Source organism: Barbus barbus (genome assembly GCF_936440315.1).
Source record: "Barbus barbus genome assembly, chromosome: 30".
NCBI classification, from domain to species: domain Eukaryota; kingdom Metazoa; phylum Chordata; class Actinopteri; order Cypriniformes; family Cyprinidae; genus Barbus; species Barbus barbus.
In genome coordinates this window covers 27,286,811-27,304,999 of record NC_136758.1, presented here as the reverse complement: position 1 = coordinate 27,304,999, position 18,189 = coordinate 27,286,811, and positions in this window count along the sequence as shown.

Below are 18,189 nucleotides of genomic sequence, written 5' to 3'. Positions count from 1 at the left end.
ATTCCATGGTGGAATTTTTTTATTTTTTTTTAATCTGTAATTTGATAATAGTGAGGAAAAAATTTTGAATTATGAGGAAAAAAGTATTTATTTTTACCTCATAATAACCTCTTTTTTTTTTCTGTGGTTGAAAAAGGCTTCCATAAAAGAAAACCTAATTATTATTAAAACTATTATTAAAGACTATAATAATATATAAAACTAATATTTTGCCATTGTTTACTCAGTCATTTCGCAGCTGTTTTCCACACAAAGATGCATACGCTAATAAAAATTTGATTTTTGAGTGAGCTAACCATTTAATTAATGCCAGAGTATTTGTCACGCAGTAATAAGTGAAGTATAAGTGAAGTGACATACTGCCAAGTATGGTGATCCATACTCGGAATTTGTGCTCTGCATTTAACCCATCCAATGTGCACACACAAAGCAGTGAACACACACACACACACACACACACACACACACACACACACACACGCGGAGCAGTGGGCAGCCATTTATGCTGCGGCGCCCGGGGAGCAGTTGGGGGTTCGGTGCCTTGCTCAAGGGCACCTCAGTCGTGGTATTGAGGGTGGAGAGAGCGCTGGACATTCACTCCCCCCACCTACAATCCCTGCCGGCCTGAGACTCGAACCCGCAACCTTTGGATTACAAGTCCGACTCTCTAACCATTAGGCCACGACTTCCCCTGTAATATATTTCCACTAAAAGAAACAATCATAAAAAAAATTACTTTATGATTTATGTTAATGCCATTTTATTTGCATGCACATGAAAACCAAAAAAAGATTTCCCCATATTGTACTTGTCATTTGCGTTTCTCTCTTTGCTTACAGTACTGTGAACGGTTTCACTGCTGCGAGTTTCTCATGAATATGCATTCTCCCTCCACGGGGCCCGAAAGGCAAACAGGTTTGTGAGAGGTTCAGAAAGGTCACACACAAGGCATGGGATTTCTTTACTAGCTCTTTCCATGGCTGAACCACAGGACCTGAATGAAGCCATTATATGCATTGACTCTCCACAGGAAAACAAACTTGGTCAGGGTCTGTTCATTAGCACCTAACACTTTGTTTGAGCCGCCTACTTGTGTGCAGGGGCCAGAAAGGGGAAGTGAGCTCCTGCTGAAATCAAACAAAACCTACCCTTTATGAGAGCTTTTGCATTGTTTGCGTGCAACCTAGATACTTAGATAATAAAAGTACAGTGGCTCCAAATGTTTTTGCATTAGATAAATGATTTATAATCAATTGCATATGCATGCAAACGATGCCATCTCTTGCTTTGCTGGTTTGTAATCCAATGCAATGATATTTAAACATTTTTAAGTGTAAGTTGTGCATCCAAAAGCATGCAAATGATGCCATTTTTGCATCTTTCTTTGATGCTTTGTTATTAAATGCAATGATATTTAAACATTTTCAAATGTGAGAAGTAAAACTGCTTAAGATATTAAGTCTTGTTTTATCAAAATTGAGTTTTTGCTTTAAACAAGCACAAATATCTTCCTATGGAGTAAGAAAAAATAAACTTGCTTTCTCTCTTTGAATTAAGTTTCTCTTTCTGACCCCATTGGCAGATATATTGGCAGGCATAAACTCACTTCATTTTGATAGTTTTTTTTGGAAACAAGACTTAATATCTTAAGTCATTTTGCATCTCACGTACTTGTATCTTGATTTACGAATGTTTCGATCATTTATACAGCAAAAGAAGTCAAAACTACTGAGGGAAAAAAATCTTTTTTTACAGTGTTCACTTGTGATTCACTGAAAAACGCACATGCCTGTTGATCTTCAGCTGTCATCTCACTAGTGCTGACGCAGCAGGTCACCAGTTATCTCAATATAACCTCGCCTGCAGGCCGCAGAAAAAGAGCTACATTGAAGGATATCATTTTGAAACACTGTGTGGCCACGAAGAATCTGAGCGAAAAGCGCCCGCATCACACAGCTGTTATTCTAATTTGTTTGAGCGTTTGCAAATAGCACCGAGACCGCATCACCCATAAAAGTTAGCAGAGGTTTTGCTTAACAAGGCGCTTTTGTCTGACCAGAGGAGGGCACTTGTTCAAACACACAAACCAAAGTGAAGAAAACAAAAGTGGCTCATCGAGAGAGAGAAGAAACGTTCTCCTCTCATGTCACCAGCCCTGCATGCAGATTCTCAGAATGGCATACTACAATACTACTATTTTTGCAACAGTACTGTGGGAATACCGTATCTAGATGAATTACTACATATGTAAAAATGTGCATTGTACAACTGAAGCACGCTGTGTGTGAGAATGCATTTCATAATGCGATTCACTCAACCTGATCTTACATCTCCAGTGCAGTGTTGTTATTGTTAACTAAAACTATTAAAAGGTTTCATTAATTTTTAAAATTGAAATAAAGCTGATATGAAATCAAATATATGAAATATTAAATATTATAAAATATCAAAAATATAAAATATTAAAATAAAAATAAATCAAATTAAATAATATAACACTATAAAATATTAAAATAAATTAGATAAACTACTATAAAAATGTAAAAATATAAACATATAAATATAAAAGTTGTGGTAGTAGTAAAATCACTAAATGTAAAACTGAAACAAACAGAAATAAAAGCTCAAAAAAATAAATAAAATAAAAATAAATAAATAATAATAATAATAATAATAATAATAATAAATATATATATATATATATATATATATATATATATATATATATATATATATATATATATATATATATATATATATATATATATATATGTATTTTTTTTTATTTATTTTTTTATAACAAAATTGCTAAAACATAAAAATAAACAAAAACTGAAAATACAAAAATAAAAGCTAATTCAAAGTGTTGATGAATACTATAATGGTACCTAAATAACACTAAAATAACACTAGTGTTGTGTGATGAATAAACCAAGTAATGTCATCTCAAAAATATTTTATTTAAAATCTTTAACTACAGAAACAAAATTAATATATTAAATAATAATGTGATATGCTTCACTCAGATTATTCTATGACGTACTGTATAAATATAAATATTTTACTTTCATATTTGGTGGTAAATCATCACATTTACTGGTTACGGATTTGAAAACCCCTAATTGTAAGTATTAAACTTCACAATTTGTGAAATAAGGCCTCAGTTCCGTGTGTATCTCAGCTGTAGTGTGTATGGATTTGTGGAGCCGTGATCTGGCAGGCAAATGCGTGTCTGTTTCTGAAATACAGCTTCTGGCCGCAGCTTTAGCTTGGGTTTGTGCACACTGAAGTCAGCGTGGGACAGGGTGTGTCCCGCTGAAGCTGCGCTCGCTGTGACACAGCAGAGATCTGCACCTGTGTGTCTAGACAGAGACTCGCTCTGCTGGACCGCAGCCTGGCTCTTCTCTGAGGACAGAATAAGAGATTGCTTATTTCTCACGAGGTTTCACATACGATTTCATTCCTCTTTGCTACAAGAGAACATAAATCATGGATAAAGTGACTATAGGAAATGTTGAGAGCACAACTCACTAGAGTGGTCGTTGCCTGTGCTGCGAGTGATTGCCAAGGTGTTGCAATGCAGTTGCTAGGGTGTTCCAGGAAGTGCTTGCCAGTGCAAAACTCACCAACATGATTTTATGATGTTCTATACGTTCTTAGGGTGTTGCTATGTTGTTGCTAAGCTGTTGCTAGGGTGTTCTGGGTAGTTACTAGGGAGTGTTTGACAACGCAAAACTCATCACCATGCGAGAGTGTTACTATGTGGTTGTTATGGTGTTCTGTATGTTCATAGGTGTTGCTATGTGGTTGCTATGGTGTTCCATACATTCTTAGGGTGTTGCTATGTGGATGATAGTTTTCTGTGCATTCAGGGTGCTTTTATACGGTTGCTAGGGTGTTTTGGGTAGTTACCATGGTGTGTTAGTCCATTCAAAACTCACCACTATGATGCTAGGGTGTTGCTATGTGGTTGCTATGGTTTTCTATGCATTCTTAGGGTGTTGCCATGTAGTTGCTATAGTTTTCTATGCATTAGGGTGTTGCTATGTAGTTGCTAGGGTGTTCTGGGTTGTTACCAGGGTGTGTTTGTCCATGCAAAACTCGTCACCATGTTAGGGTGTCACTATATGGTTGCTATGGTGCTCTTTGTGTTCATGGGTGTTGTTATGTGGTTACTATGGTGTTCTATGTGTTCATACTCCATTGCTATGTAGGTGCCAGGGATTTCTGGGTAGTTACCAGGGCGTGTTTGTCCATACAATACTCAGGACTATGATGCTAGGGTGTTGCTATATGTTTGCTATGGTGTTCAATGTGTTCTTAGGGCATTGCTGTGTGGTTGCTATGAGTTTTGTATGCATTCTTAGGGTGTTGCTATGCTGTTGCTATGGTGTTCTACTGTGTTTTTGGTAGTTACTAGGGTGTGTTTGTCCATGTAAAACATGTCAGCATACTAATGTGTTAGGATGTGGTTGCTATGATGTTCTATGCATTCTTAGGGCATTGCTGTGTGGTTGCTGTGGTTTTCTATGCATGCTTAGGGTGTTGCTATGCAGTTGCTAGGGTGTTCTGGGTAGTTACCAGGATGTGCTTGCCCATGCAAAACTAGCCACCATGATACTAATGTTTTGCTATGTGGTTGCTAGGGTGTTGCTATGCATTCTTAGGGTGTTGCTATACAGTTGCTATGAGATATTGTTTGAACACTAAAAGGTGTAGGCAATACACCTCTCAAAAGTATCTATTTTAGCCTGAGATACCAACAAAACAATCTAATATGCATAAAAATACACAGCACATACAAATACTGTATAAATAAAATTCACAAAATATTCCAAACTACTTTCACTGAGATCGTTTCAATGCATTGTGGGATTTACTTCCCCATCTCCTTCTTAGAAGACAGTATAGTTATGCTGCCTACCTTTTGGGACACGCTTCACTGAAATTATGCCTTAAACGGCACCTACGTAGGGCCTAAAAATCTGCTCCCTATAGATTGGCTCATCACGCAAGAGATTCCAGTCATATATCCAGGAGAGGGCAATGTTTAGCTTCTCATCTGTGAAAAAACATCTGTCTGATTATTGGGTTTCCCCTGTAAAGACAAGCACATTATTATTTAAAACAACTGTTCTGCATCGAGACAAACATCTTTTCATCATTGTTCAGAAAACATCTTTGCAGGATGCAATTAATGCGCTCTGAATTAATGCTGTCGTGTGGGATTAAACAAATCTGCATTAAACACAAGAGAAACAAACCTGACGTGCAGATCGTTGAGTTATACCCTCATTAAATGTCAACAAATGCATCTGATTAACTCTTTTATTGCTCTTTCAAGCCCAACTGTTGATGGAAAATCAGCAGAGTTAAAAGATCTGGCATGGGCGATACGGCAAACAGAACAAGGCAGTTCCTTCCTGTGGCACAGAATGTAATGGCCTGGAAAACCATATCAATGTGCAAGTAATTACTCCATCATACTTCCCACAGTAGTCATCTGCCTGGGGATCAGGAATGATTGTTAACCCACCAGAACTGATCTCAAACTAACACTCAGGGTCACTAAAACAACTTTGGACTGACACTAACGCACAGCCGTCAAGATGGTCTTGACACGTAGGGCATCTATGAGGAGAAACGAGAAGGGGAATAAGAAAAACAAACCGTGCATGCTGTGATTTCATACGTTTCGGGGTGGCTCTGCTTCTGAAGCCTTCCCACGTGTTTCGCCACTCTGGCTGCATTCAGAAAGGAATACTAGCTCACTGTATACTGCATACTTATTTTTTTTTAAATACTGTGTATTATGCAATCCTGTAGCTAAAAAAAAAAAAAAAAAGAAAAGGTCATGGGTTCGATTCCCAGGGAGTGCATGAACTGATGTACCTTGATTGCAATGCAAGTCGCTTTGGAAAAAAACATCTACAAAATGCATAAATGCAAATAATGCAAACAGTATCCCAGCTAACAAGGTACATTTTGGCAAGGTTATATCAAAGTTATGAACAAATGTTCTTCCAGTAATGTTAATAGAGCATTTGTTCAGAGTTATCTGGTCTTTACTAATGTTCTCTTAACTTTGGCACAAAAGTGTTATTTATACATCATTCTTGGAATGTTACAAGTCTGAAACTTTTAGTTGTACTGTAAGTTCGTTTAATGTTTTTTTTTTAAAAGTTACTATTTGTTTCAGAATGTTCAGAGAACATTCAACACCAACATTCCCATAATGTTTGTATGTTCGTATAACCAAGAAAAAAAAAAAAAACACGTTTTAAGACATTTTAAAACTGGATGTTTCAGAAAAATGTTTTTATAATTTAATGAAACATTAGCAAAAGGTTCTTAGAATATATTTTGAGTTATTTTGAGTCTTTAATAATGTTCTCAAAAAGTTATTGCACAAATGTGATACATTATTCATGGAAGGTTTTATGTCTGAAACAATTAGTTGGATGTTCATGTAACATTTTTTTAAATGTTACTACTTGTTTCAAAACATTCAGAGAACATTCAAAAATAATATTCACGTAATGTTTACGTTCCCTTCGTATAACCAAGAAAAAAAAAGTTTTTAAAACATGCAGAAATGAGAACATTAAGAAATAACATTTTCATACCTTAATAACATTCTTAGAACATATTTTTGTTAGCTGGGGAGTTACCTGGTCTTTAATAATATTCTCAAAACATTATTTGTGCATCATTCATGGAACGTTCATCTAATGTCTTTTAAATGTATTTGTTTCAGAATGTTCAGAGAATATTCAAAAACAACATTTCCATAACGTTTGCAAAATTCTAAATGAATTCTAAATTCTAAATCTCATCCAAATAAACAAACAAACAAACAAATACAATAAAATTGTAATTTTGAACATGCAGAGAACATCCATAAATAACATTTTCATAACTTAATGAAAACAGCCAAATATTCTTAGAACATATTTTTGTCAGCTGCTATCATGCCACATTGTTGCCACATGATCTCATTATGTTGCATGTTGCAAATTACAGTTGATATAAATGAAAGGTCAAGTCAAGTGGTTACAGTTTTGCATTGCTTGTATACTGGACATTTTAGCAAGCCATGCATGCAGTTCATATACTACTGCTGAAATAGTACGAGTAGCATAATATTTCGAACACAGCCCACGTTTTGCGTTCATCAGACAGAAACTCTTAAATTCTTTTTTTTTGTTCTCTACGTGCATGTGCAAGTTTTTCAAATGAGCGTTTAAGTCATACCAGGTGAAGAAATATGATTGCGGGGAAAGCAGTTTTGAAAACACTCCATGTCTCTTTAACACTCAGTGACAATTGCCCCAAATTATCCATTTATTTTTGCACAGGCCTGGTGACAGTACGTGTTTTCAGATATGGAACTCACAGCTGCGTCCAATTAATAACAACTTCATGTGCAACGCTGCAGCAGGCCACGGCCGAGGGAGGGGGTTCGGTTCGAGTAAATTTAGTTTCAGAACAAGAGGAACGTTCAAACCAGAGAGAGAGAGAGAGAGAGAGAGAGAGAGATAGAGAGAGAGAGAGGAGGGAAGGAGGAAAAAGCGCACATCTGTTGACATCAAAATTGTGGAACCTTGAATTCTTCTTTTTTTCAGTCATTGTGGTGTTTTACTACCACGAGTCCGAGTCCAACATCTGGGCCTGTTGTTTTACGAAACATTTCCCACAGATCTTTCTGTTTTGTTTGTCAATTCACGGACGTTTAGCGCATGAATCCATAAGACATGAAAGCGAGAGCATTGTATGTGGTCTCGTGCTCTCTGCCTGACGCAGCTGCGTCTGTTCGATATCCATCTAAAATCAATATCTGTTGATGATTACGGCCAACACTATTTATTCTTCTTGGGCTGGGATGTGGCCTTTGGTCAGCAGATGTTCGGCTGTGATTTGCATTCCTGTTTTCTTCCCATTTACCAGCAGATGTGCAGATGTTCAGAAATATAAAAGTTGTGTTGGTGGGTCTGGCTGCGTTCGGAATAGCACACTACCATACTAGCCTTACTATTTGCATACTTAAGCCACACTTAACTGCAGGATGTCATGCCAAACATTTGATGAAAAGATGTTTATGCATTCTGAAATGCTAAAACAATGGTTCTAGTTTTAAAAAAGAAGACAAATATTGTGGACGGACAACACCTGGTTCCTCTGCTAGGACACCTGTGTGAACTTGAGGAGAACTGATTTTATGGATACACTAAAAATCACCAAAACACCAGCTAATACAGAGCAGAAATGATCACGAAAAATGGATAAACTTCTACATTTGCCAAGATGTGTAGTATAAAACCGCAGCATACTGCATTCCACAATGCAATGCACTTTACTGGCTTGATCAAAACAGAAACAATATCAACCAATCTTATTCATTATTTAAAACATTAAAACACAAAATTGGTCAATAAAAATAGGTTAATATCTGAGATGATATCAAAACATCAATCTGTGACAATTACTTAATCAAGAATTTGTCATTCAACACATAGCAAACAGTGTTCTAAGTAACATGCTATTTTAAGTTAACACATACTTAAGACGTTTACAGTATCCCATATGGTAAAAATAAATTTAAAATAATATATATACACTCCCCTCCAAAAGTATTGGGATAGTGAGGCCAATTCCTTTATTTTTGCTGTAGAATGAAAACATTTGGGTTTGACATCAAAAGATGAATATCAGACAAGAGATTTACATGCCGGCTTTTATTTCCAGGTATTTATATCTGGATCTGACACACAACTTAAGATATCACCTTTTGTTTGAACCCAGTTTTTTGACAACTGTTTGAACTGCAGTTGATGACAGAAACATTGTGAGAGCTGTCAGGAAAGACCCTAAAACAACTAAGTGAGATCAGCAACAACCTCCAGAGGGAAGGAGTGAAGGTATTACAATCTACTGTTCACAGAAGACATCATGATCACAAGTACAGAGGCTACACCAGAAGATGCAAACCACTCATTAGCAAGAAGAATAGGAAGGCCAGGCTGGAATTTGCCAAAAAGTACAGAGATGAGCCTCAAAAATTCTGTGGCAAAGTTTTATGGACTGATGAGACAAAGATTAACCTTTACCAAAGTGACGGAAAGGCTAAAGTTTGGAGAAAGAAAGGATCTGCTCATGATCCCAAATATACAAGCTCATCTGTGAAACACAGTGGAGGTAATGTCATGGCTTGGGCTTGCATGGCTTCTTCTGGGACGGGCTCATTAATCTTCATTGATGATATAATATATGATGGCAGCAGCAAAATGAACTCAGAAGTCTACAGAAACATTTTGTCTGCCAATTTAAAGACAGATGCAACCAAACTTATTGGGAGATCCTTCATCATGCAGCAAGATAATGACCCAAAACATAGTGCCAAAACAACAAAGGAGTTCATCAGGGGCTAGAAGTGAAAGGTTTTAGACTGGCCAAGTCAATCTCCAGACTTAAACCCTATAGAGCACGCCTTTAACCTGCTAAAGAGGAGACTGAAGGGGGTAACCCCCCAAAACAAACAACAACTGAAAGAGGCTGCGCTGAAAGCCTGGGAAAGCATCACAAAAGAAGAATGCAAAAGTCTGGAGATGTCAATGGGTCACAGGCTTGATGCAGTTATTGAAAGCAAAGGATTTGCAACTAAATATTAAGTCTTTTTCGCTTTAATCTGTGTTAATTCTATCTGTTCCAATACTTTTGCTCACATGAAAAATGGGTGGGTTCAAACAAAAGGTGATATCTTCTAAGTTGTGTGTCATATACTGATGTAAATTCATGGAAATAAAAGACGGCATGTAAATCTCTTGTCTGATATTCATCTTTTGATGTCAAACCCAAATGTTTTCAGTCTTGAAAACACTTGAAATCATTGAAAATCCTTTCACTTTTGGAGGGCACTGTATAAATGATAGATATATACATATATATATATACATACACACACTGTAAAAAATGTCTGCCCTCCCAACTCAATTTTCTAAGTTTGGCAGATCTGCTCTGTCTGTCATTTGCAGAGCATCTGCTCATAATGCAGGTGGAATGTGTTCATGCAGACCAAAGTTCAGAAAAGAATGAATTTATTAAATGAGCATGTTGATGTACTGCTTTAATTAGCTGAAATATTTTATAGGGCTTACTCATAATGGCAGTCATACTTAAAAAAAAAAAAAAAAAAAGTTTTAAAGAAAGGCATTAAAGTGTCTCCTAAAGAAATGCTTTACTGGGATCCCTCTGAGAGTCTGGGACTGGAACATAACGAGCAGATTTAAATCATCTGAACTTCTCTGCTGGACTTGTTATGATTGAGATAAGAAACATTCTCGGTAACAACAAAAAAAAAAGTCAAATTTGAAGTCATGAATATTATCTGCGTAGATTCATCACTAAATCATCCAGGTGTTTAAAACTTTCCAAAATAATTACTATAAAAAGCTTAAGACATTTCGGTGTCTATCCAAACATCTTCATCAGTTGTAAAAACAGGAAGTAACTCCGGCAAATATATCCACAAAAGTCACATGAACAACAGACCTATAGAGGTCAAATGACTACTATTAAATGTGTACCACGTCCCAGATGGTGTTACAGCTCACGATGGAGCCCCTCCTACTCTCCGAACGGAGCACTCCAATCTCTCCTTGCAGCGTCGTGGCACTGTTTCCAGCACAGCATCATAGGCATGGGACAGATGGTGTCTCAAACCCCCTCCCCTATTCAAAGAAGGACGCTCCACCTTTACATGAATCGCTTCCTTAACGCCTCTTTCAAACCACCTCTCTTCTCTATCCAGAATTCTCACCTCATGGTCATGAAAGTGATGTTTCTTTTGTTGTAAATGAGACTGCCGAATCCTGCCCAGAAAGTCATAAATATTGTTTTGATTTAGGGTCTCGACCAATTAAACATGGCATAACAAATATAACAAAACCAGAGCTACAGTCCTGCAACATATGATATCATATGAAAATATAAGTGTGTTCTGGCTGGTGATGACTTCACTAATATGATCCTTGTGTGCTTTGGGTGGTTTCCAAGGTGTTGTTCCAAGGTATTCAGCATGTTGCTATGCAGTTACTAGGGAGTTCTGAGGGGCTAACACTGCATGCTTGTTCATGCAAAACATAAGGAGTTATGTGTGTTTGCCATGGTGTTGCTAGGGTACTATAGCTGGTTGCCAGGTTGTTGCTATGGTATTCAGAATGTTGCTATGCAGTTGCTAGGGAGTTATAAGAGTTTAACAACACATGCTTGTTCATGTAAAACACAAGGTGTCATGGTCGTTGCCATGGTGTTTCTATGCGGTTGCTTGGATACTATGAGTGGTTACCAAGGTGATGATATGGTATTCAGCAGGTTGAAATGCGGTTGCTAGGCAGTTCTGAGAAGCAACCAATGCATTCTTGTTCATGCAAAACATGACAAGGTGTTATGGGTGGTTGCCATGGCGTTGATATGCAGTTGCTAAGGTACTATGGGTGGTTGAGAAGATGTTGCTATGGTATTCAACATGTTGAAATGTGGTTGCTAGATAGTAATGCATTCTTGTTCATGCAAAACGTGTTATAGGTGGTTGCCAAGGTGTTGCTATGTGGTTACTAAGCCACTGTGGGCAGTTGTCAGGGTGTTTCTATACAGTTGTTTAGGTATTCAGAGTGTTTTTAATATGCTGCTAGGGAGTTCTGAGAGGCTACCAACACATGCTTGTTCATGCAAATCATGACTAAATGCTATGGGTTGTTGCCATAGTGTTGCTATGTTGTTGTTAGGGTACTGTGGATGAATGCCAAGGTTCTTCAGTTTTTCTTTTTAACCATGTTGTTATGTGGTTGATATCTGCTACTGACAACATGTTATGGGTGGTTGCCATGGTGTTGTTGTTAGAGTACTGTGTATGTTTGCCAAGATGTTTCTTTGTGGTTTCTCAGGTGTTTGGAGTGATTTGTAGCATGCTGCTTGTTGTCAAGTAAAAAGACTTGTGCACCCTTAAGTCTCTTTAATATCCTCTAGTCATACGTCTCTTGTCCCTCCTTCAATAAAAGTCTATGAGATTTATAAAAACAAACCATTAAAGTCAATTGCTTAGATTAATAGCACAATTCTTTGCACTAATCCTAAATATGAGTAATAGCAATTGTGATGCTTGACTCAGCAAACGCTATAAATCAAAATGCATAGACAAACACACATACAGACACAGCTCATTTATCACGCTGGTTGTTCAAAAGGCTTCTCCCACACTTAATTGATATGACACACTAATCTGGCATTTGTTTTGTGGTTTTGCCCTATGAGGAAATATATTCACGTAACAAGCTATTATATGTGATGTGACAGTGGTTTGGACAAGTGTAAACAGGAAGCGATGCGGGGCAGATAAAGCTGGTGCGTATGTCGTAATGGTTTGTTATGACCTATATGACCTATACACAAACTTTCATATGGAGCTCATATGGAAGGCAGACAGGGCCAAAATCTTTAAACAGAATGCGTGAAATTTGTCTGCATTAACATGACAACACGTGGAGCAACCAATGAAGTTGCTCTATTTGAGACTAAATTTGCATATGTGATGCAATGGTACCAATACTTATAGAAACACGCAACATGTATCTACAACAACAAACAAATTTGAGTGGGACCGTTTGCTAGGAAAAACTGAGACTTGTGTGGACACTGGCTCTCAGGCAATATTGTGCATAAACAAACACAGAGGAAGAGAACATCAGCCATAGTACACAAATAAACGTAAACTGCACAGCTGGGCGTCTTTGGCGTCACACCAGAATGAGAGGTATACAAAAATATTTAGACAGGCAGGGTTTGATTTCAAGAACGAAAACGAAAAGTAGCCGTGACTATAAAATGTTAAACATTTGAGTTTTTTGTTTCTTGGCACTCTGAAATTGAGATTTATTTCACAGAGCCATCTCCATCATGCTATGTTCAGAAATTGGAAAATATTCGAGAAATAAAACCTTAGAGAAAAATGTTACGGCTCAGAGGTGAAATAAGATATTCAATGGAGAAAAAAATAAGGTGGGGTGTGATTTTAGCCATAAGGAATTGATCGGTAGGTGAAAAAGTTGATGAGATCAGCTAAAAATGATTACAAAAAGATTTTTTTTTCTTGGAATAATGTGCACTGATGAGTAATTAAACTGAAACATGTACTAAGAAAGTAAACGAAAAAAAGAGTCAATTCTAATTTTATATACTCTCAGCAATGGAAGAAATATATATATATATATATATATATATATATATATATATATATATATATATATATATATATATATATATATATATATAAATACTAATACTACTACTACTAATAACAATAATATCAGAATAATTTTATTGTATTTATATGACTACATTTATATTTATGACTTTATATTTCTTATAAATAATTTATATTTTTATTCATTTAATTTATATATATTAAGTGTGAGTGTGTGTGTGTGTGTGTGTGGATGGAAGAAGACCTCTTTATGCACCGGCCATTAAGCCGTGTGAGAAATGACAGCAGACGTGCACCTGCAGCCCTTCAAAGTGCCACATCCTTACATCAACAGCATGACTGCTCTGTGTTACGAAAAGCTGTACATTTACAATGCAGGGGTCGAGCTCCGTCCGATTACACAGACCTAGATCTGCTGCCAAACAAACTAAATCCTCTGCCAGAACCACTCAGCCCATTTAACACGATATTCCCCAATACAGCATCACTCTAACACTGTCTCTGAAGTCTGTAATGTGACTGTGGATGAAAAACTTAAAATAAGTCAAATATGACCCAGTTATTTTCAGCCATCATCCTTCTGATGATGTGAAGTTCATCAGTGTTGTTATCATTGATAAAAACTAAACCTTTTAAAAACATTTTCGTATATACACACACACACACACACATATATAGTATTACATATATGTATATATATAAACTTTGTTAGATTTATGTGGATTATAACTGTGGAATCAATCAGTCTGTGAAAAGAATCCATTGAAGTAAAACTGGAAACAAATAAATGAAAAACAATGAAAATTAGAAAACCTTGGAAACTGACTGAAAGAAAAATAAAGAGCTACTAAATATAAACAGACAACTCCAACATATTTAAAATTGTATTTCTATCTTAACTGTGTTGAAATAATGTAAAGATTTTAAAAGGATAGTTCACTCAAAAATGAAAATAATAATAATAATAAACAAATTTTTCACATCCCACAAAAATTTCTCCTTTTTTAAAAACTTTTTTTTTATTTTATTAAAAACTAATAAAACATGCAACAAACAATTTCAAAATATGAATAAATACTACAATAGTATACTGTATTAATAATACTAAACACACAGCCAACAAATTTAAGAGAAAACAATAATAATTTGATTTGTACTGTGGAAATACTATAAAAAGTTTTTAAAGGGATAGTTCACAACAAAATTACAAATTTCATCAAACTCATTGTACACGGTCCACAAAAGGAGATTTTTTTTTTTCCATGAAAAGAAAGTGAATATGGAGTACAGTTGAGGTGCAAAATAAACAAACAAAAAACTGACTTTTCAGACAGTACTGAATTAAAATTTGGTCAGTTCCACACACAATGCATCATAAGATGCATCACAAGTTATAGCTGAAATGCATGCATCCCCACTCATCTGCATGGAAAAGAGCAGCGCGTTCATTCTCCATTTGTGCTCCACAGAAGAAAGAATAACAAACAGGTTCACAACAACACAAGGCTAAGTGAATGCAGAAGCGAAAGCCACATCACACGCATTCAGCCTGCAGTATCGCGACGCGTTACGCCAACAAAGGTCAGGAGAACACACATGGGAGCCAAAACACACAGAGAGGGTGATGTAAACTAGAGGAACAGTGGTGTACCCCGCTGGATTCGCCTCTTCAACTGCTACTGGTTTCCATTTCCATTTAACAAATTCCTTGATAATGAATCCCACATGCGCTAATAAATGACTTTGAGAATTGCTCACTGGCTGGAGCAGCTGGATCTGCTGGAATGCTCGTGTGGTTTACTAACAGTTCACCATCTTTGGCGTAATGCACATGTGACATCTATTACTGCGCAGCTCAGACTCTTTTATTGTGTCTTTGGAGTGTTTGGTGGTGAAAGCCAGGCAAATGATACGAGGAGCCAAACCTCCCCGGACTGGATTGTGTGCATGCAAAATCTCCATGCGGTTGTTATATTCCATGCATATTCCATATATCTGGGTGCTAGTTATTCCATTGCATCTTTCATTTGGAAGTATGTACTGCATGCATTTTGGCTAAGTGCACTTGAGTGTTGATCTGCTGAGTTTGGTTGTCACTTTATGTCCTGGTATGCCATTGGCTAATATTGATTGCAATGTTGTTCTCATTGGCTACTTTATGTTTTAAAGTATGTTTCATGTTTGAAAACAATGCTTGATGAACTTCGACTGACCGAAATGTTGCTTTAAAATATGATTTTGCAAGCTTAAAGGCAAGGAAACACAAAATCTAGTGTTATAAATGTACATTAAAAATTAAATAAAATAAGAAAGTAAACAAAAAAGAAAATATATTCATCTGTGCAAAAGATCCAGTGAAATTAAATAAAATAATTTTATTTTATTTCATTTCAGTTAGCTGCCAAGGCAACATTTCTTATTTTTGTTTAGTTTAGTTTTTCCATCTACTATTTTTAAGTAGATGTAGCAAAATGACTAAAATAATACAAAACTAAATAAAAAAATAAACTGAAACATTAAAAACTAATAAAACGTCTGAAAACATGCCTGGTGAAGGTCAAAATTATGCATTAAAATTTAATTTGCAAGCATAAAGCTAAGAATTGGTTATAAATGTAAATTAATTGTTTTAAAAATGAAAATATAAAAACTGTGCTATTTACCAGGTTAATAGCTATTAAAATTGATGTCTGTGCACTGTAATAAATAAAATAAAATAAAATAAAATAAAATAAAATAAATGCAATAAATAAAATTACCTGTCAAGGCAACATTTCTAATTTTCTTTTAGTTTAGTTTTTCATTTAATATTTTTAAGACTATGTACTAAAATTACATAATAAAAAATTACATAATATTATAGAAACATTAACTAATAAAACTGTTTGAAAACAAAGCCTGGTGCTGGTTGCATGACTAAATATACAGTAAAAACGGTAATATTGCAAAATATTAAGTGTTTTCTATGTGAATATATTGTATTTATTCCTGTGATCCTTCAGAAATAATTCTAATATGCTGATTTGCTGCTCAAGAAACATTTCTTATCATTACAGAAAACAGTTGTGCTGCTTCATATTTCTGTGCAAAGCGTGATACATTTTAATTTTTCAGGATTCTTTGATGAATAGAAAGTTTAAAAGAACAGCATTTATTTGAACTATAAATCTTTTGAAACATTATAAATGTCTTGATCAATTTAAATGATCAATTTAATGCATCCTTGCTGAATAAAAGTAGTAATTTCTTTCAAAAACAAAATATTTTTTAACGGTATAGTATAGGATGCACATTGCATGTGTCTCTTTTCACTCACTCACAGATGAACAGGAAGTTACGTCGAGAGACGACGTTCCAGCCAATCACGTCACGGCCACATTGACTTCATGTCTTCGCCATCTTCAAGCAAGCTTTGTTTGCTCACAGCTGAGGATTCCGATGAAAAGAGAGATTATCGACTCTAGCGTTGCCATTTTACACACAAAGACAGTCCTGTTGTCTAACAGTGGTTTTCCTGTTGGAGGAACTTTTCACGCTTCCAAAGACGCATTTCATGGAACAGTTAACAAGGTCAAAGCATCCCATCAACGAACACCGTACTAAACACAACAGCTCAGCTTCCCCATTCACACAAATCAACACGAGAGTTCGCAAACACTTCACTTTCTCGTGTTTCTCCTCGCCTGGAAGTACTTCCATGTGTCCAAATACAAAGCAAAAGTCATGGAAGCTGTGAGTGAATCACACTTTGCTTTCATTCTGAAAAAAGTGGAACCATTAGGGAAGCAAACAAGAGCTTCTCCAGTGTCTTATGGTTTGTTTGTCTAAGGTTTTAATACTATTGCATGGATATACCGGTCTGCCTTGAAAAATAAGCAACCCTGTAACTGGTTTCGAGTTCGCATGAAGTAAAACTCAAAGAAAAATACCGCATTCAAATCAGCAGAACGAAGTTAAGAGGTAACATTTTTATAGCAATGCTAGATACTTAAACTAAAAAAACATGCAAAAATAAATTATACAGTAAAACATCATGATAGCATTTAAATCATAAAAGATATATATATATATGCTTAATTCAGTGTGTTACTTGGCATTTATTTGTAATTATTTAGAAAATTTGCTAGCCAGATTTCTGTTAAAATTCACTCTGCTTGAAAATAAAATGTTTTAAAGTAAATTCTACAAAAAATTTTTAAATTATTTAATCTATGCTGATTTCAACTTTATTTAATTAAAGATTTAATCAAATTCTAATTCAAATTCATGTAAAATTCAATAAATTCATCATTTTAATTCAATTCATTTCATTCAAAACTGTAATGAAAATCCAATACAAAAAGTCTAAAAACAGGCTTAATGCGAAATACTAATATATATACATACACACACATAATATGTTTTACACAACATAACCATTTTTCATTTTTCACAAGATAACCAACTGAAGGAAAAATATTATACAAAATATTTGTGGCATAAACTAAAAAAAATTACATCAAAAATATGAATAACATTAAAATATGTTTGCAAAAATAGTAAGGAATTGTGCATATTATGTAATATGTAACAGTTACCATTTTTAAAACAATACCAAATACATGGGAAAAAAAGCAAAACATTATTATATGATATACATATATAAAGTCTTATTAAATCTAAAAACATTTTCTTAATGCAAAATATATCATTTTACTTAAATAAAAAAAATAATAATAATTAAAGAATAACTTAAATAAGCATTGTAATTGTTTAGTTCATTATATTGGTGGTTATACTCTTCACTCAACCAAACTAGTATTTTAAATTATGTTATTGCCTATTTTCCTTTCTTTTCTTTTTCCCAGCAATTTGGATCACGTTGGTGGAGCGCAGGAACAGATGAACACAAAGTAGAGACGGGAACGTGGGGGACAGTATCGGGGACTCTG